This window comes from Canis lupus, chromosome 37, assembly GCF_048164855.1.
Source record: "Canis lupus baileyi chromosome 37, mCanLup2.hap1, whole genome shotgun sequence".
Lineage (NCBI taxonomy): Eukaryota > Metazoa > Chordata > Mammalia > Carnivora > Canidae > Canis > Canis lupus.
Window position 1 is genome coordinate 22766841 of NC_132874.1, and position 20889 is coordinate 22787729.

General features: G+C 49.7%; 1 long non-coding RNA gene across 7 annotated transcripts in view; it reads right to left on the reverse strand.

Annotated features, from left to right (window-relative positions):
• Positions 1-20889, reverse strand: part of LOC140626304 (uncharacterized) — a 106847-nt gene that overhangs the window by 38473 nt on the left and 47485 nt on the right. For 3 of the 7 annotated variants that reach the window (XR_012025496.1, XR_012025499.1, XR_012025498.1), the window contains exon 2: positions 15535-15608. The exons of 2 other annotated variants lie outside the window; for them this stretch is intronic. This is a non-coding gene — a long non-coding RNA (uncharacterized lncRNA). Of the gene's footprint in view, positions 1-10027; positions 10236-15534; positions 15609-20889 lie in introns of all 7 variants that reach the window. 2 more of the 7 variants (XR_012025495.1, XR_012025497.1) reach the window with 1 other exon arrangement.

Below are 20889 nucleotides of genomic sequence, written 5' to 3' on the forward strand. Positions count from 1 at the left end.
CGGGTAGCAACGTCGAGTGGCCAGGACCCCCCGGGAGCAAGTACCTCATCCAGAGCTCCGGCCCCGAGGAAGGAAGGGAAGATGTGCGGGGCAGGTTTGCCAGGGAGCCTTGCCCGGGCGGCGAGGAGGGCCACGGGGCCTGACCCCCTGCCTCCCTCACCGGCCGGGATGAACGCGGGGCTCCCTCGGGCCCGTCACCCACTCAGCCACTCGAGCAGCTCCCTTCATCTCGCCCAAGGTCTTAGAGCCTGGCTCGGGCGACAACTGTCACGTTGGCCGCCGCTGCCGGCCTCCCTGCCAGGCTCTCAGAGCCACTCTCTCCACTTCGGGTTCCCCAGGGGCATTTGACCCTACATCCAAGTTTGGCTCCATGCCCACGGCTGCATCCTCACAGACCTCCAACCTGCTCATTCGTCCTCTGAGAAAGAGGACCGATCATCAACGTAGACTTATTAGTGTCTGCCTGTGTGGCCTCCTGCGCAGCCCTAATGCACTCGAATGCAGGTGCTTCTCCCACATCTGCTGGCATCACCTCATCTGGCCACCAACACCAGTCCCCGTCTGGATCACTGCACAAGTGTCCCTAACCGGGGATGCCTGGGGGGCTCAGTGGTTGAGCATCTGCCTTGGGGTCAGGGCATGACCCTGGGGTCCTGGGATGAAATCCCACATCGGGCTCCCCACACGGAGCCTGCTTCTCCGTCTGCCCGTGTCTCTGCCTCTCTCTCTCTCTCTCTCTCTCTCTCTCTGTGCATCTCTCATGAATAAATAAATAAAATCTTAAAAAAAAAATTCCCTAACCACATCCTCCCGGTCCTTCCCTGCAGCACGGAGGTAGGACTGCAGCCCAGAGGTAGATGCCTTTCTCTTTACGTGCAATCTTTTCTCCATCATCCTGTTGAAAAGAGAATCACAAAAAAGCAGACTCTTGACTATAGAGAACTGGTGGTTGCCAGAAGGAAGGTGGCGGGGGGGCGGGGGTGCGTGAAATAGGTGGTGGGAATTAGGGGACGCTCATTTTGATGAGCACGGCGAAATGCAGAGGACAACCGAATCACTATCTAGTACGCCTGACCCTGAGAGAACACTGTGTGTTGACTCTACTGGAATTTAAAAAAGAAAAGAACACCACCGGCTCAAAACGGTATTGCTTTTATCTCACGACCGCTTCAACCACCCTGAGCAACGTGGTTCCCCACCAGTCCGTCAGGAATCTTCACCAATGATAGAATCTCATCGCCAGGGCCCTCTCCACCGCCCAGAGGAAGGCCCTCACCTAGGAAGACCCCTGCCATCTCCCCAAGGGAAGGTGACCTTGCCTGAAACAATTCTCTCTGTCCCTTTTTTTTTTTTTTTTTTTTTTTTTTTTTTTTTGCTAACGACCTTCTGGCCCCATCCACCTTTCTACAAAACCTTTCTTTTTGTACCACTCCTCAGAGCTCCCTAATATCTGCTAGAGGAGGATGAGGTGTTGCCTGGTTCATGAATTGCTTCATAAAGCCCATTAGATCTTCAGGTTTACTCAATCGAATGTTGGTTTGGTTTGGTTTGGTTCCACGGCTCCCTGGATCCTGCGTGGTTCGGCCTCCCCGATCCCTCCGGCTAACCGCTCACGGCTTGCCCCAGAATTCGATGCTTCGGGACTCGGCACCTTTCCTTCTGTTTCTCAGGTTCAGTGTTTCCCCTTCATCAGGACGATCCCTTTTGTCCTTTCCCAGATCCGGATCCCCCTGGACAGCCTGGCCAATTCGTAGTCTTCCTTCCAGCGACAGCTCTGGGGCCACCGCCTCCAGGACCTCTCAAGTCTAGCAGGGAGAGTCCTTCTCTGCTCTCGAAACTTAAATGACCCCACCCAGGGTTCTTCATGCAGCAGTGTCAAGGCCTGTTCATTTTTCTGTAACCTCCACTAGACCTGATTATAAGCTTTATGAAGAGAGGGACTGTGCCTTTTATTAACTGTTGGCTGGCACCTTCCCCAGCGCTCAGCACATAGTAGATTCTCAACAAAAATCTACCAAACCCTAAAATATTTACCACCTAGCCTTTTATGGAAAAGGTTTGCTGCCCCCAGTGTCGATTTCAGTATAAACAGGTCTGACTCCAAAATCAGAAAAACGTGTTTATTAGCCAGGGCTCCACGGTGGGGTATTGAAGCATCGTCCAGCTAATTCACTCCCTGAGCAAGGATTTCTTTGATCTTTATTATCCAGATAATCTTATCAACTATCACCTGGCCTGAGATCCTTAGCAGTAAATACCTCACTAAGTGGAGTTAATGAACTCTTTCAGGCTCTACAGGACATTTCTGAGAATCCCCTTGTCTGGGAATCTAACTGCCCTCTGGGGGTCCTAAGAGGTTTAATCCACCCTTAAAACAAACTTGACCATCTCCACCGTCAGCAGGGCTGAATCACCAGGCCGGGTGAATAAACGCACAGTCCTTTCCCTGGGGATCCCTGGAGGCCTTGGGAGCAGGAGCCTGGGGTGAACTCACCGCTGAGGGCAGGTTCGCAGACAGTTGCCGTGGCCCCTGGCCACTCGGGAGGAGCTGAGCAAGTCTCTGCATCAGGAGCTGCAGGTGCACTGTGCTTCTAGATTCATGGCTGTCCCCACCCACGGAACACTAGGGAAGCCCTGTTCCCAGTCAAAGCCCTGGGAGCATATCCAGATTCCCCTCTACAGAAGAAAAGTCATGGGATCCCTGGGAGGCTCAGCAGTTGAGCATCAGCCTCCAGCCCAGGGCACGATCCTGGGGTCCTGGGATCGGGTCCCACATCGGGCTCCCTGCATGGAGCCTGCTTCTCCCTCTGCCTGTGTCTCTGCCTCTCTCTCTGTCTCTCTGTGTCTTCTCATGAATAAATAAATAAAATCTTTAAAAAAAATTTTTAATAAAATAAAATTGAAAAAAAAAGAAAGAAAGAAGTCTGTCCTCTGGAAGTTTTGCTTAATAACGTGACCAAGCCCTTTCTAGCAGGACAGTGACGGCCTGGGCTAGGATTGTTGAAATAGGCTGCCACGAGCTGAGTAAATGTCACAGGCAAAGCATGGCATTCGCGTCCCCTTCCTGCATACCTGCCCAGGGTGGGGTGAGGTCTTTGCGGACAGCAAGGACACCGTGGATGCAAAGAGGAAGGAGTTCCTGTGTGACCTCTAGGCACAAAAAGGACAAATACTTTGGTGCAATTCCACTGTTACTGCAGCTCAGGAAGACCGGTTGCCCCAAGTCTGAAGCAGGGGGCATCATGCACTGGTGCCAAAAGCAGTTATGCTCGATTCTGGGTGGGGAGAGAGAATTAATGTCGAAGTACCCACCAGTCCCTGGAAGGATGCCTTTTGTTTGTTGGTCTTACTGTTGGCCGAGTTCCCATTTACCAAGACTGCCTCACAGATGAAATGATCAGCCTAAAAATATTCAGAGACCTTACAGATGTTCACTTTCACGTAGAAGGATAGTCGCTCATTTACCCCCCAAAGGCCAGGCACCGTCCCGACGCAAAAGTGAAGAGATGCAATTCCCATCCTGAGAGTCTCACACCTGGAAGCAGAAGACGAGTGATACATGAGCGTCCCTACACGAGGAGCCCATGCACTATATAGCACTATAAGCGCTAGAGTAGAAGAGAGTTTTCTTTCTGTTTTAAGGGCAGAAGTCCAGAAGGGGGGCAGCAGTAATGCAAATCAGGAAAAGAATGTGTCATAGAGGGAATTTTCAGGTGGGTTTTGAGGGCTGAGTAGGAGTTTCCCAGAGGCGGGGGATGCAGTAGAAGGCATCTGTCCAACCAGCGCAGGAGGCATATGCAGCTCTGTAGGGGTTCAGAACATTGCAGCATAGTCCACGGGCTTAGTCTCTGCCTGGAACATGGGTACAGGAGCAGGGCTGCGGGGGCCGAGCTGGAAAACTTTGTCAGGACCCTCTTCCAACGATAGCTTCAGGCTGCCACTCCCGGTGACTCTGGCAGCTGCATTCCCTATTCTGCAGAAACCAAAATTAAACTAAATGAAATGCTTGGATTAACCAAAAACGCAGCCTTTGCCTCCTTAGCCATAAAGGAAGGCAGCGGTCTCTCACTTGATGAAACCCGAAAACCAGGCACCCTTTGCCCTAAACATCCCCTCTGCCCGCCTGACCCGACACGCAAGGGCCTACGTCCCGAGATCACGCACGTTCTCCCGCTTACTGGTCTGATGGCATCTCCTCATTTCGTCACCGGCCACTCGCGCTTCCATTTCCGTGAAACGCGCACTCTGCGCGGCGTGGCCTAGTTTTTCTGTTGGGTTATCTCTTCCCGATTCGGAGCACTTCTCCATGGTCTCTGGCCCTGATCCTTTATGGGTTACACACGTGGCAAATGCCCCTCCCCGCCCAGAGGCTCGTCTCTGATGTGGGAGCACCTGCAGCTCTCTGCTAGCCCCTCACCTGGGGTCATCGAGCTTCGTGCCTGTCAGGTGCTCAAGAGCTCGGGCGGGACCCGAGACGGCATCGCTGGCCTGCAAAGGAAAGGCCAGACACAGCCAAGGGGAGACACACGTCCAAGGGCCTGACCAGCACGCAGCCGGCAGGACCTCAGCCGTGACACCTGCTTAGCTCTCGGGCCACGCTTGCCTCCTCTGCCCAGATGTTCCGGTGACAGGAAATTGTTCCAGCCTCTGAAAGCACCACACTCTCTCTGCCTCGGGTCTTCCCCCCACGCTATTCCCCTATAAGAGCTCCGTTCCTGCCTCCTCCCCCAACCCACTCTGCTGGAAAGTTCTACTGCCCGGTCAGTTCTCACCTACTTGTCCTTTCCCAGTCATACAAGGATCCAGGTAGGGTCTCTCCAAGATGTTCCTAAAAGACCCTGACTCACCCCTGCTGAGACGCTCACTTTTTCTTTTCAATCTGATAGTTTGCATATTAAGATTAAAGTAAACAGTAATGTTTTCCTCCAAAAAACATGTAAGCCACACCATCTCTTAGCGTTACCAACAAGGAGGCAGACAAAAAAAGTAAACGTGTGGCTGAAATTATCTCTTTTCCTCTGTGGCTGTTGTCCTGCTTCTAGTTTACACAAAAATTATACCTTTAGCTGAAGTAGTGCTAATACTGTCATATAGAATGAAGTTCTGGCCATTATACAAATGCACATATTTTCTTTTTCCTTTTTTTTTTTATTATTAAGAACCATCAGCACATGATTTCTGCAAAACACAGTACACAGAAAAATGAATTTTTGGCCAAGCCAAAAAAAACCCCAAAAATATCCAAATAAACACAGAGGGACCCACTTAACACACCACCACCTGCCTGTCTGGCCCCACCCACAAAAACGTTACCCTAGTAACTGTGTCTTTCACATCTCATAAATGTTAATTTCTTAAGCCTGCACCTTCTTCTGTGACCACTTATTGTCACATTACCAAAAAAAAAAAAATGTCAATCAAATACATTGTTAAGGAGATGGTTTTAAATCTGCTCTCTGAGTCAGCAAACTGCTTGGTACAGCACCATTTCATGCCTCCATGTGCCCACTTCCAACAAAACTAATGGCATGTACATGGTCTCCAGCTTCAGATACCCATTAGACAGGACACTCTCACTTTTTACTTCCTTCCAAACTATCCGTTTATCCCCCCAAGATAGATTCTTAACTTGTATGGGCAACGCATTCTACTTCTTTTGCATTCTGCTCATTGTATAGCACCATTACCTATTTAATACATTTGTTTAAAGAACAAAATAACTTGATAAAACTAATTGGGAATGTAATGACACTTTCTAATTAGGCTTTCCTGACCACTAGCATAAATACAGTTGTTGTTTTTTTTTTTTAAATCAGTATTTGTGGGACAGCTGGGTGGCTCAGTGGTTGAGCATCTGCCTTCAGCTTAGGGCATGACCCCAGGGTCCTAGGAGCAAGTCCCGCATCGGGCTCCCTGCAGGGAACCTGCTTCTATTTCTGTCTATGTCTCTGCCTCTCTGTCTCTCATGAATAAATAAATAAAATCTTTAAAAATAAGTAAAATCAGTATTTGGGTTGTAAGTCTAGCATTTTGTAGAGACAGAGGACAGTTTCGATTGAAGTTAGAACTTTCATCATCCGTATTTGGCTCAGAAGCTGGACTCTCTGTAGGAATTACCTGCAGGTAGGACAGGGACAGAAGAGCCCAGACCCTGGGGGAGAGGTGCCCCAAACCTACCCTGGACTAGCATGTAGTGGCAAAATAAACCATTGTTGCGTTAAGCCTTTACAGTAGCCGATGTTCCTTTATTTAATTTCCCTGACACCCCGCCCCCCTGCAAGGTGTCCTTTTGGTATTGCCTCTGAAATCTATTTGGAATATCCTCAGTGTTACCAAACCATTATTCCTTGAATATGAATAGATTCATTGATGTAAGTCAGTTCAACAAATATGTGTTGAGCACCTAGTATGCTCAGGATAGAATGACCAGGCCTGGGACAGATAGCAAGCTAAGTGATACCCTAGGGCACACAGGAACACCTCTGCAGCCACCTATGCCTCTGAAGCCGAGTGGAAGGCATGGCTGGGAAGACACCAAGAAGACTTGAGTCTTAAGTCATAAAGTTGTTTCCTTGGAAACCACCGTACTGAAATGAAAGTACCTGCTATCCTGGTGACTGGAACCACATGTAAAATCCATGGCCAAACCATGTCAATGAGCCTTATTTTCTGCCTGAGGAGTCCCACTCCCTAGCTGTGGATGGGGGGGTGGGGGGGTGATGAGACCACCTGAGAGGTGGTGTGGTCTGCAAGGAGACACGATGGGCTTGAGACTTCCTGTCTCAGGAGGTGATCTTCAGGTTGAGTTGTTCAGTTGTTGAGTGTCTCTTGATAAGCAAGTGCCCCAGACCAACCCTGGACCCTTGTGTGCCTCCATTTCCCAGGAAAGACCCAAAGAAGAGGAAAAACCCCTTTCTTTTGCATCCCCAGGTTGCATAAGGATAAGGAAGGATTGCCTGGTGAGGGCCTTGTGCTCAGAAGTTTTGTTGTGATAAATAAATCATGCTGAGTATTGACACCATTATTGATGATGGCTGGGCTCCCATAGCACTCACCTAATTGCTTTTCTAAAATTCCTCCCCAAAAGGGCATATTTGGTAAAAAGCAAAAAGATAAAGCTAATGGAGAAATGGAGGAATATGAAGACCGCCCCATTGGGATAAATCCAGGAGTTTACACCAGTAATCTGATAGTAAGGGCCCAAATACCTGATTGATTTTAGATCCTGTTCCAGACACTGCCCACGGCAGCCCCTGCAGCCCTGACAGCTGGACTCATCAATGCAGCTAAACAAATACACTGCCTGGTACGGTATGATCTATAATCTCGCTTTATATCTCTTATTTCCATTCTGGACACTACGCACAAATTCCATTACCTTACGCTCTCCTCAGAGATAGACTGAGTTTGTCTGGGGTCCAGTTTCATCATTCCTATATAATATACAAGAAAGGATCAGATGGACTTTACAATACGTTCCAGCCCAAGTGTTCTTCATAAAGCCAATCATAAAGCTCATGGCTTTCATGCCTTATCACCTTCCATCCTCACAACTACCCTCGATCACAAGCACTCTTTTCATTCCCGTCTTACAGATGGGGGATCTATGGTGCGGAAAGGTGAAGTCAAATCCTGTGTCTTTCTGATTCCAGGGTTCGAATTCTTAGCTATCATGCTGAATATTGCCTGTGATAGTTCATTTTATGTGTCCACGTGACTGGGTCACAAGACGGCCAGACTCTGGTTAAGTGTTGCCTGGGCTGTCCCTGTGAAGGTTTTTCCAGAAGACATTAGCATCTGAATCCATAGCCTCATGGAAGCAGATTGCCCTCCCCAGTGTGGGTGGGCCTCATCCATCTGCTGGATTAGATAGAACAAATAGATCAACTGTTGTCCCAAATAGAACAAAAAGGTGGAGGAACAGGGAGCTCTCCATCTCTCCCTGTCTGACTCTTAAGCTTGATCTTCTCCTGTCTTGGGACTTGGACCAGAACTGACACCACTGGTTTCTCTCATTGTCAGGCCTCTGGACTCACACTGGAGTTGCACTCTCAACTCTCCTGGGTCTCTGCTCTTGCACATGGACTGTGAAACTTCTCAGCCCCCATAATCACATGAACCGATTCTTCATAATAAATCTCTAATTAGATACACATACAGATGTAAATTGATCCTGTTGGTTCTGTGTCTCTGGAGAACCCTGACTAATACACTGCCTCTCAAGCAAAACTCATCCTTCGTGGTTCTTTTTTCTAAGATGAGGATGTCTTAATAAATGGATAAAAGCTTTTTAAAAAGAGAGAGAGAATTGGGAAAAGAAATTCCCTAGGCTGAGGATGATGAAATGAGGGGCACCTGGGTGGCTCAGTTGGTTAGGCATCTGCCTTTGGCTCAGGTCATCATCCTGGGGTCCTGGGTTCGAGCCCTGTGTCAGTCTCCATGCTCAGCTGAGCGTCAGCTTCTCCAGAGCTCTGCCCCTTCCCATCACTTGTACTCTCTCTTTTTTCTTTCTCAAATAAATAAATAGAAGCTTTAAAAAAAAGGCGGGGAGGGTGATGAAATTAGAAGTTGGATTGATAGTAGTGTCACCACTGACCTAGTCAACATCAGCTGCTACGATGTTAAACAGCTTCAACATAAGTTCATAACTTTTAGCAGTGAAATTCTGAGTTAAGATGGCTTTACAGAATTTCTCTTCCCAATTCTCTCTCTCTTTTTAAAAAGATTTTATCCATTTATTTGAGAGAGAGAATGAGCATGAGAGAGAGCACAGGAACGGGGACCAAGGGAGAGGGCCAAGCAGACTCCCCCATGAGCAGGGACCCTGAGTCAGGGCTCAATCTCAGGACCCTGGGATCATGACCTGAGCCAAAGGCAGATGCTTAGGTGATTGAGCCACCCAGGACCCCTCTCTTCCCAATTATCCCAATTCTCCCAATTCTCAACACAAGCAAGGGAAAAAAATTAAACTGGCAAAAAAAAAAAAAAAAAAAAAAAAAAAAAGGAATATTCCAAATAGCAACCAAGGAGGAAATGAGTATAACTCAAAAAAAAAAAAAAAAAAAAAAAACACATCTCAAAAATTGGAAGCCAAGGCAAGGAAGAATGTAGCATGGATCACAGAGCAGAGACCCAGCAGAGCCAGGTGGTCAAGCAGGCGCCACACGGCTCCCAGAGTCACAATTGTGGGTCCCCCAAATCCTGAGAGCCAGGTTAGAAGAAGAGCTGTCTCTGTCCTCTTCTGACAGAGGAGTAGAGGAGTCAGTTGTGGATGAAAATGGGCAAAACAGGGAAGTGGGTGAAGTAGGGCCTGACCTAAAGCGCTGGGGAGCGCACATTGCTTTAGGGCAATAACCTGAAACCCTCAGCACAGTTCCCACAGAGCAGGTATGCCCTAACCATGTGCAGTAGAGCCTGTCGCCACGTGGTGAACGCAACTTCCTCTCATGAAAGAAAGTCTAGGTAGTCCAACACGTATACCAGCTCACGTCCATTGAATGGACCTTCCCTCCACACCTGCAATTCTCTGAGGCAACAGACAGGGAAGTCCTCAGGCCTCAAATTGCTCATAGAGAGAAACAACTTGGTCTCAGAGAAGGAAGGAGAAATGTCAAGTTATCCTCTTTAGTTCAGAGCAAACAGGTCTGTGGAGAGCTGCCAGGGCACGCGGCCGATGAGAGAATGGCTGGGCAGCCAAGCAGACACATAGCACAAAGAACAGGGTGAAGGACAGGGGGTGGGGGGTGGAGGGGGGGTGGGGGGAAGTCACCAAGACTTCCACGACGGGAAGATAAAAAAACCAGGCAAGAGGAAAGGGAGACCGCATGCCTCAGGAAACGGCAGGTGAACAGTGACTCCGTGGAAGGGTCCAACACACATCACACACCAACGAGAGCTGTGGTTCCCAACCAGGACGCGACGGACAGACAGACAATGCAAACTGGGACGATGTAAAAATAGCTCTCTGGTTGCTGGGGCTGCCCTAACAAGGCATCACCGACCGGGGGGGGGCTTACACAGCACGAACCTGTTCTCCCACAGTTCTGGAGGCTGGAGGTACAAATCAGGGTGGTGACCGGGTTGATTCCTTCTGGAGGCTCAAAGGAAGAATCCTTTCCAGGCCCCGGGGGTTGCCAGCAACACTGGGCCTTCCACCGTCGACGGTTATACGACTCCAACGTCTGCCTCTCCACGGCCCTCTCTCCTCTGCGTGTCGGTGCCGAAACTTCCCGCACCTTACGAGGACACCGCGCCCTGCGTTAGGGCCCAGCGTAACCCACCGTGACCTCATTAACTTCACTCCATCTGCAAAGACCCCAATTCCAAATAGAGTCACATCCACCGGGGGGCTAGGACAAGGGCCTCTCTTTTTAGGGAACTCCATTCAACTAGAAATAACAATATAACTGGACAGAATGAAGAGGAAGAGGAAGAGAAATGGAAGCACTAGGAGAATGCCAACATCCTCATCTTCATTTGGGAAGAGACGACCAGGGATGTCCTGAAATCCAGACATAGGGTTCCGGTGCGCACGCGCGTGTGTGTGTGTGTGTGTGTGGACAGCTCTAAAACCCCAAACTGTGAGTTTTCCCATAAACTCTTCTATTTAGAGAATATGTACTCAAGAAACACTTACTTAGGGTTCAAGCACTTCAGTTTATTTTTGTTCTTTTATAAAATAAGTAAAATTTAAATGCAATGATTTTTGTTCTTTTCCCTTTCATTAGTCTCAGGTGTATTTTTCAATAATCCATCAGCTGCATGTAGCACCCGGTGCTCACCCCATCACGTGCCCTCCTTAATGCCCATCACCCCGTTACCCCATCCTCTCACCCTCCTTCCTTCCGGCGACCCTCAGTGTGTTCCCCAGAGTCAGGAGTCTCTTGTGGTTTGTCTCCCTCTCTGATTTTTTCCCACTCAGCATCCCTCCACCCCTTAGGATCCTCTGCACTATTTCTCATATTCCACATATGAGTGAAACCATATCGTTGTCTTTCTCCGATTGACTTATTTCACTCAGCATAAGACCCTCTGGTTCCATCCCCATTGATGTAAATAAAAAGTAGCCGTCCTTTTTGATGGCTGAGGAATATTCCACTGCACATGCAGACCACCCCGTCTTCGTCCATTCTTTCCAACATTCTAGTGACCACTCACGAGGTTGCTGCAGTAAGCACTTCTATCACGACCTTCCTCCCTGACAACCTCCAAGACCACGAGAAAGCGTCTAAGTCGGAGTCTGAGTCATATTTGAGCCACCGCAGCCAGCAGCGTGCCTGGTACACAGTTGCTAGTTAGTAAGTGCTCGCTGCATTGGATTGCCGTGCTGTTAACTATGCAGAGTGTTGCACCAGATGTCGTCCAACCAAACCAAGACGGACGTGCCCCCTGGAATCTTGCACCTGTACAAGTGCATGGTGCCCGGTCTTCAAAGACTACATTTTCATTTCTCTTTTCTCCCCAACACCCTAGCTCTGGGAGGTTTATCCCAGACACAGCCGTGGGGAGGTGCAGGAGCGGGGGAAGATGGCCCTGTTGTCCTAGATGGGCTGACCCCGTACGGAAAGGGAAACGTGAATCCCTTCTTTCTGTCTGGAATGTATTTTGTGTCCCCTGCTCCAGGCTCCTATTCTCTGGCAACGTGGCCACCCCGTCCACGACAAGAGAATCCGCCGGGAAAGAGGCAAGGGTGAGCCGGGAGCTCCTTGGGCTCAGCACCTTCCCCGAGGCACTGCTACCGCTGCAGAACCGGGCCCGGGCCTGGGATGAGCAGCCGCTGCTGCTGCGGCCAGAGGTGGCCAGCTGTGCAGACCGATGGGCAGGTGGCAGCAGGCCTGGGCCTCCAGGGTCCGCCCTCCCCTCCACGCCAGCCCACCTCCCACTTATGTGGCGGCACCTGAGGCTGCTCGGGGCTTAGTACAGACACGGCCTGCACGCGTGGCACTGGCATTCGCGGTCACGAACGGCTTTTGGAAGGAAAACCGGAGCTGAATGCCTCTTGCTTCTTTATCTGTGTCCGTCTGGCATCCATCCCTCTCTCCCTCCCTCCCTCCCTCGCTCTCTCTCACTTGCACCCCAGCACCATCAATATCCTGCTCCATCACAGATTCGGGGCCTGACAGGCTGTGCTTGCCTGGCCGGTGCTAACTCATCCGGGGGCCCGGGACGGGCCAAGGCTCCCTCTGGCCGGAAATGCCCTTTGGTCGAATCTCGGACTCTGGCTTATCTCTGCTCCCATCAGTTTCCTTTTTCCTTGCCCTCAAATGTCATGTCGTCGGTCTCCTGTGCCCCGCCACCCCGGGGTCCCAGAGAGGCATTAACACAGGCGTGGGTGCGGGAGCAGCGCTGTCCCTGGCCAGCATCAAGAAGCAGCTGCTGAAAAGGAGGAAGCACAAACCCTGCTGACCGAGGGCGAGCTCTGGAGCCCAAGAACACACTAGAAATAGCTGCCACCCGGAAGGGCATATTCTGTGTCCAGCTTTGCTTTGACTTCCTAATTTTGTGACCTAAGAAGCACTACGGGGGTGCAGAACAGTAAACGCTCATTTAAATTCCTTCCTAGAATGCCAGCTGTCAGGCGATGGAGGTTTCCAGCTGGCTGAACCTGGGAGATGACCGCTTTCGACGACCTCTAGCCACGGAGGAGGAGACAGAGGAGGAGACAGAGGGATGCCCGGTGGGCCGCGTCTCCAAGGTCAGCCAGGGCACAGGGTCCCGCGTGTCAGTGCAGGGCCATTTTCCCGCCTCCTCAAGGTGTGAGCACTTTGTGCACCACCATCCGAACGTGAACGCGGCCACGCACCTTCCTGGGCGAGCCCTGCGGTCTGGCACAGCTGGCCGACGGTGATGCCCACAGGGAGCCCTGCTTGGGGACAGCGGGCCGGCCACCACGCTGCAGCCCGCGGCCTCCGGGGATGACGGGCCGAGGCTCCCACCTGCCTCTCTGTGCCAGTTCAGGGGCAGGGGACAGACAGGAAGGCCTTACCCTGGTACCCTGGGGGAGGCCACGAGCAGTCTGGCCTTCTGCATCTTTAGGCCACCGAGCAGCATGGTCTCCTGGGAAGAGTCCTCCTCCTAGCCTTGTGGCCATCTCTGCAGAGACAGTGCTTGGCTCCCATCGGCTCTGCTCCCTTGTCAGTGACGTGAGGGCGGGGGGCGGGAGTGAAGGGTGATGAGGTGGGGAGATAGGAGAGGAGGGGGTGGCTGTGTGATGTGCCGATGTGAGGGCAAGAGGCCGAGTCTGGCCAATGTGAGGGCTGTGACTGTGGAAGCCGCAGGTTCCTGGAGCTCAGGGCAGGGCTTTGGGGGGGCGCCGGCCCACAGACCAGGGGGAGAAAGGAGGGACCAGCAGGGACTCCAGGCCCGTGTGCCCAGGGTCTCCCGAAGGAGACTGTGCATAGGGGCCCCTGCTTTGACGCAACTGTGGACAGGAAGTAGTCACCTGGGGGAGTAAGAGAAGACCCCAAGTTCCCTTCTGTAAGGCTGCAAGGGCCCAGGACCGTAGACTCGGGGTTGAGAGCCACCTTTGTGGCCATCTGCCCGTTCGTGCACGTGTCAGACTGTGTCCTCGATCAGGGCTCTTCGAACCACGGCAGGAGGGTGCCCCTCTCCCTGCAGATGAGCTCGTCCATGCGCGTCGCCCTAACTGCTGAGACGTTCATCACACGGAGTCAGAAGGGGCCCCCGTGTCCTCTAGCCTTTTTTTTTTTTTTTAAACCTCTAGTCTTTATTCTAATCCTTCCACATGATTCTCAGAAGTCAGATCACTAGACCTTTGTAACACATCCACGGGCTGTGTGCGTGCGTGTGATGAGCGGGAACTCCCACATCGTCCATATGTATGATCCTGGCGACTACAAGCAATTAGCAAGCAAGCCAGTGGTTTGTTCAGTTAGAGGGTATCCGTGACTAATTCAAAAACCGTGTTTTTGTTTCATCAGTCTATTTGAACGTATGAATCCTGAAACAAGCCAAAAACACAAGCTCAGCCAACTCTTCCAAAGCTGATGCTAGAAATATTAAAACAAGCTCAGCCTTTTCCCAAGATGCATCCCCCATCTTCAAGAACGATGGATTTTGTTCAGGTCACTAAGCCCAGAACCTTCCAGTCTCCCTTGATGCCTCCTTCTCTTGCACCCCGGCGCCAGGTGCGCAGGACCCCTCAGCACTGAGCCCCTGTTCTGGCTTCGGTGAGCCCTCCAGGTCTTCCTCAGCCTCCAGGCCCCAGCTCCGGTGCAAGGCTGCCTCTCCGGCCACAGCACAGGGCCCTGACTCCCTGAGCTACCGCTTGGCATCACCCACCCAGGGGCCCCCCCTACGCACCTCAGAGGAGCTGGCTTTGGGTATGAGACTTTCTTTGTGCACCAGCCAGCCCTTCTCTTCACCATTCACCTACCTAACTCCTTGTGCCGGAGCCCAGGCCTCTTTGAGACCCCTCCCCGTAGCTGTCGGGCCTCAGCCCCTCCTCACTCCACGTTGGGGCACCCTGGGCCTCTCTTCTCTTTCTCAGGTTGACCCCCTCCCACGTCTCCTTGGACTCCCTCTGTGCACTGATGGCCTCCACCAGGGAGAGACCCCACCTATGTCATTTGTGGCTGCTTCTCCCGTAGCTAGCACAGTGCCTGGCCTGCACGAAGCGCTCAGGGCATGCTTGTGAGGGAGTGAGCGTCCCCTGGTCTTTACTGAGTGCAGCTCAGATCCCCGCGGAGCCATGACACAGGAATCCTAAAATCCCCTTCCATCCTTCCCTCCCACTCTGTGTCCTGAAACAGGCTACACCTAGCAGACTGACGCCTCTTCTCTCCTCAGGCTGGAACATTCCCAGCATGAGACCCTTGCCCACAATAATATGCACTGTGTATACGTACTCTGCATATATAACATCCTAGTACACAATACTGTTCGATTTTATACATTAACTAAATATATAAAATTAAATGGTAGTGTTATTTAATATATAATGCTTCATAATAAATTACTGAACTGTAGGCTATTACACATGATATGTTAATATAACAACATAGCAATATATCGTACATAGCATATTAACATAAAGCATGATCATATATGTAACCATTGAAATAATAATGCATCACACATATCATATAAAAATGAGCTATAACCTAATCATTTATTATTACCCATTACTGAGTGCTCATATATCACAATTTAACAAAGTATGCACAACTACACGTGTGTACGTGTGCGTACATAAGAACAATACCCTCTACATCCTTTCTGGGCCAGCTACTCTCCCAGACACTCTGCGTGGAGCGTGCACCACTCCACTGACTGTCCACCACAGCTCTATGAGCTCAGCTGGTCTGCACCTCGCCCGCCCACCCCGGCTACTCAGGGAGACTGAATCTAGCCTGAGCCTTCCCTTCATGACACCAGTCCTTTCGTTGTGCCCCTTTGCTGCTGAGCAAGCCACGGAGTCTGTCCCCTCGTATATCAATTAGGACACAAGTCATAACTCCCAGGTACTTGGGAAGCACATCAAAAGCCAGAGGGAGGCCTGTTCCTTTTGTTTACCTGCAGCACAGGAGCTGGTCCATAGCTGGTCGGGTTGGATGACACGGGGCTCCCACAGCAAGCTAACACTCCATCTGGAGAGTTGATACGTAAACATGTGAGTGATTCATACATTTCCTGATTGTGTTGTGCTGCAGACGTTAGCTTGGCTAAACCTCAGGTATAGTCACTGGATCCATTAGCTGGTAGGATGGTCATCTAGCCTGTTAATTTGCTCATAACACGGAAGTTCCACCCAAATTCAGACTTAAAGTACAGGTCTGATGGGTTGTTGACATGGAAGGGGCCGGCTCCTCTCTCTCTCTCTACCTTGTAGAGAATGTTCCTACGCTAACAGATGAGATGTCATTGCCCAGGACTGCACCAGACCCCCTCCCCCAACTGTGACTGGTCCCACAGTCACGGAGGGTCCCCACTGGTCCCGCTGACTCCCTCAGGCCACTGGGATGGGCAGCAGACCTTCGAGGACTGCAGTGCCACAGATGGGCCTCCATGCACATCACTCCCCGCCCTGGCAGCCTGTGTCTTTCTTAGTTCCTCTTCAGAGAGCTCAGAGAAAACTCGCCTCTTTCTCACCAGGAAGCAAGGGCAGCTGGAGGCATGAGGGTGCTCCAAGAAAACTAACGTTTTAATGGAATTTAATACCATTCAATATCTACATCGAGGAGGAGCTCAGCGCCGCTCCAGCCTCTTCCTTCCTGTCCCCTCCCGGCAAAGCTCAATCTCCACACCATCATCCCAAGCAATTCTGCTCAGCCCACCCCCTCCAATTTATGTATCAAGCCCAGAAAACACACCAACAAAAAGCCCACAGGGACTGGATCTGCATTCTCTAGAAAACACTTGAGCCAGCACATTGGAGAGGGTGGGGCTCACCCCTCACACCCAAGTAAATAATCGGGAAATCTTTCCAAGCACATTGGGCAATAACCCTGAGTCAAGTTCTATAGGCAAATGTCATTTTTCTCTTCCTCGTTACATTTCTCCAACGGTGATAGTGGTTGTTGGAGGCCAGACTCCCTCAAAGCAGAGCCTGAGGCCAGGGTTTGTGTGCTTGTGATTTATTCAGGGTGGGGAGAGTGGAACAGGAAATGGGAGGCGGCCACAGTGGGCTGTAACACTGCCTCAGCCTGTTCTTCAGATCGATCTAGAGTGAAAATTACTCCTTGGACTTTGCCCTCTGTCAAAGCAGGGGACCTGGGTTTTCATACTCCTTCCCTAGAGAGCTGTTGCTAAAGCCGCACCCCCCCCCCCACCGCCACCACCACACATTAGTGGGACTGCACATGCAGGCAAACCTCTCTAGTCCCCCCGTGGGTTGTCCAGGCACAGGGGCCAGAAGCAAAGCACAGGGAGGCCGGGGCTTGGGCACTCAAGAACAAGTGGGCCTCTGGGGACTTGGGCAGAGACCAAGAGTGGCCGCTGCTGTGGCCCATGTGGAGTGGCACTTCGGGCAATTGCTGCCCAGCTGGGCCACTCCTTAATCTGGCTCTGCCAAGAATTGGGGATTAATAGTTTACAAGAATCCAGTTAACCCCGGCATCCTCAGGTAACCCAGATGAGCCTCCATGCAATCTGTGTGTGTGTGCGTGTGTGTGTTATGGGGATGGAACATGTGCACACACACGCTCCCGACTGCCTTCAGAGCGCAGCAGAAGAGCGGCCAGTAAATGCTGGATTTCATCTGCCAACGGCTTTGAGAAGCGTCGCCCAGGTGGGAGTCGGCTCCTTCCTGCTCCACATCCAGTGTCTCACCGTGCGGCATCACTGTCCCTCACGCTGCTTTTTCCTGTGCCCACCCCTTAGAGCTTCTGTGTCTGTTTGCAAAAGAGCATCTGTTTCCTGAATCCTGTTTCCTTTTGTCACTGGCCTTGTTTCTTCCTTTGCATCCAGAGGATTTATTTCTGAATCCTTTCCTGGAGCATGCACAATTTGTATACAAACCGTTCTCAAACCCTTCTCACAGGTTCCTGGAGGCCGTGTTCTTGGCCAACAAGGATTCTGATCCTCTGGAGCAGTGGTCCACACTTTATAAGGCAATGAGCTATCTGTTTCTAGTGATTATTACAGCTTCTCTCAATTTCACTGTGGCCACCCCAGCGCCTGCTGGCTGGGAGGTGGATTCCTACCTCTGAGACTGCATCTGACATTGGGCATTGTGAAGATGCCACAGAGAATATAAGGAGCATATTCTAGAAGCAGATGGCCAGCTTTGAGTCTCATTCCTACCACTTGTTAGAGGGGGGAGTTAGCTCACTTTGCCCATCTGTCAAATGGGGGTAATAATAGTAACTACCCACCAGGTTCTTCTAAGAAAACAAGATCATGCGAGATTAAGTGAACAACACAAAGTCTGGAACACAGTTAGCATTCCAGAAATTAGTCGTGGTGGGCGCAGTCACGGAGGCCACTGTTCTTATTATTGTGGGGATTGGCCCAAAGAAGAACATCAGAGAGATTCCCTCTGGTTTTGTGAACCAAAATCAAATACATTTGCTGGTCATCGGCACTGGGAGCACTCAAATCCCAAGGGCAAGCTTGGCTCCCTTGCATGTTCTCTTGGTCCTGTGAGCAGGAGGCATTCAGTGCATGGCAATGCCCAATAACAACTCACTAGTTGGAGCTGCTTCAGGTGGAAGCAGATGTGTGTGTGTGGCTGTGTGTGTTGCAGTCAGAGTTGTGATTAGCTATGGGAATTGAAAATAAGATTTCAGGAGCACCCGGCTGGTTCAGTTAATTAAGCATCTGGTCATGATCCCAGGGTTCTGGGATCCAGCCCCATGTCTGTTGGTCCACTGGGCTCCCTGCTCAGTGGAGCACCTGCTTCTCCCTCTCCCTCTGCCCTTCCCCCTCACTTGTGCTCTCCCTCCCTCTCTCTCTCAAAACAAATAAAATCTTTAAAAAAAAAGAAAGAAAGAAAGAAAGAAAGAAAGAAAGAAAGAAAGCAAGCTTGACTAATATTGATTAATTTGATATTCCTCTGGGTTTTAAGACAACGGGTTACAAGACAGAATCAAGCTCAAATTGGCTAAAAGCAGGAAGGAGTTCATACCTTTCAGCATTATCTTCTCTCTATCCGCTCACCCAAACTTTCTTTTGTTTTAACTTTTTACTTTTGAGTAATTTTAAATTTACCAAGGAGTCTTAAGAATAAAGCCAAGAGTTCTTATATATTTTCACCCAGTTATCAATTATTTACATTTTTTCCGTATTTACCTTATTACTCTTATCTAAGTGCATATGTGTATCATTTTTTTCTGAGTGTTTTGAAAGTGAGTAGCAAACACCATTTGCCCCTAAATATTTCATCATGCATTTTGTAAGAACAAGAATATCCTCTTACATAACCACAGTACATTTATCAAATTCAAATAATTTGACATTGATACCAATGTACTATGACCTGAGCGGCAGCACATATTCAATTTTTGTCACTTCTTCCATTAACATCCTTTACGGATATTTTTCCCTTGATCCAGGATCCAAACAGGACCACATAGTGCCTGTAGTTGTCATGTCCTTTGTCTCTTTTTATCTAGAACAACGTTCTTATCCCTTTTTGTCCTTCAAGATACTGATTGTTTTTCAGCTTAATTGAGTCGTAACTGACAATACTGATATTTTTGAATAGTATAGACCATCTCTTTCAGGAAATGCCCCCAGTTTGATTCTATATAATATGTTCTCAAGATGAGTTGTAGGTTAGACATTTTTGGCAGGAACATTATTCTGAGTGGTGTGTTCTCAATGCATCCCATAGGGAGGGACCTGATATCAGTCCCATTATTGTATATCGTAACTTTCTCATTGGTAGGGTAGCACCTGCCAGGTTTCTTGACAAATCGCTGTTTCAAAGAAGAAATCTACTGTGGTTTAGAGATGTGCGGCATCCATCCATAAATTTATAGATTTAACATAATCCTCCAAAATGTGCTAATAACTTTCCTTCCTTCAGAAATAGACAAGCAGGTTCAGCCAAAACAAACCAGTGAGCAGAGCCCAGGAAAAACCTAAAACAGAAAAATGAGGAAGGATTGGTCTCCCCAGATTTTAGAACCCATCATAAAGCCTTGGTAGTTAATACAGAATGGTACGTGAATAGACGAGGGTCCAATGCAACAGAAGAGAAAATCCAGAAATAGACCCAAATCTACATGAGATGTTCCATTTGACATCATGTGACAAATATGGTTACTCTAATCAGTGGGTAAAGGCGAACTTTGTAACAAACAGGGTTGGGACAAGTGGATAGCCATTAGGGAAAATATAAAGTTGGAACCATGCCACACCTAGTAAAGTATATCAAGGCAAACTCCAATGGGTCAGTTTTAAAGGTAAAAAATAAAACTGTGGAGGTATTACGAGCAGGCATTCTCTGACTGTGCTGGGTCTCCTCCACTTCCCACCCCCACCCCGCAGAGTTCCGATCCACTCACCATCCCTATTGTCCGCTGTGAAAGGCTGCTCGCATGGATGATTCCAGTAGGATCCTGCACCCTCTGGCCAATGGGAAGCCATGGCAGGACACAGGAGGGCCCGAGGGAAATAAGGGTAGGGTGTTCACTTCTTGGCTTCCTCTTGTAGGCCACTGTTTCCCCAATAGACACAAATGTTCTTCTCTAGCTGGCCTGGTCTACACAGCTATCTCTCCCTCTGGGCTGTAATAACCCCTCTGTTCATTGCCCCCTGAAGCCCAGGGGTAATGACACCTCTATTGCTCCTAGGCCCTGATTCTTGTACTGCCCTTGAGGGGTGGAGGCCTAAATTTTGCCCACACCCCTTGTAATTCCTTTGTACATAAACTCTTCTGGAATTATCATAATTGGGACTCTGATTAGGACTCTGATTGATCCAATAACCTTGGAGTAGATTGGCATATCTGTGTCTCAAACTCCAGAAGCAACGGGGAAAAAAGCTCATAATCGTGACTGGAACCAAGAACAATCACCTCTATATAGAAAATGTCATCAGAGCACAACACAGAGAAAAAAGACAACTAGGGGAAGCATTTGTAGCTCATGACACAGAAAAGGATTTTTCTCTGAAAGATGTGACGAGCTGCGAGAAATAAAGAGTAAAGCCATAAGACCAGTAGGAAAATGGGCAAAGGTCGTGAGCAGTTCACAGGAGGAGAAAGTCCAATGGTCCTAAATATGTGTGAGCACTCATAATCACAGACATGAAAATTAAAACTCCACGAGGGCACAAGTTGTCCTTGGTCAAATTGGAAAACTTCCAAAAGTTTGACAAAACACCCCACTGGCCAAATGCTAGGGAAGCAGATGCTGTTCGTCCTCAGTGGAAGCCAGGAAGGGTACAACTCTCCCTGGAGGTGTCGCCATGGAAACTTCAAAT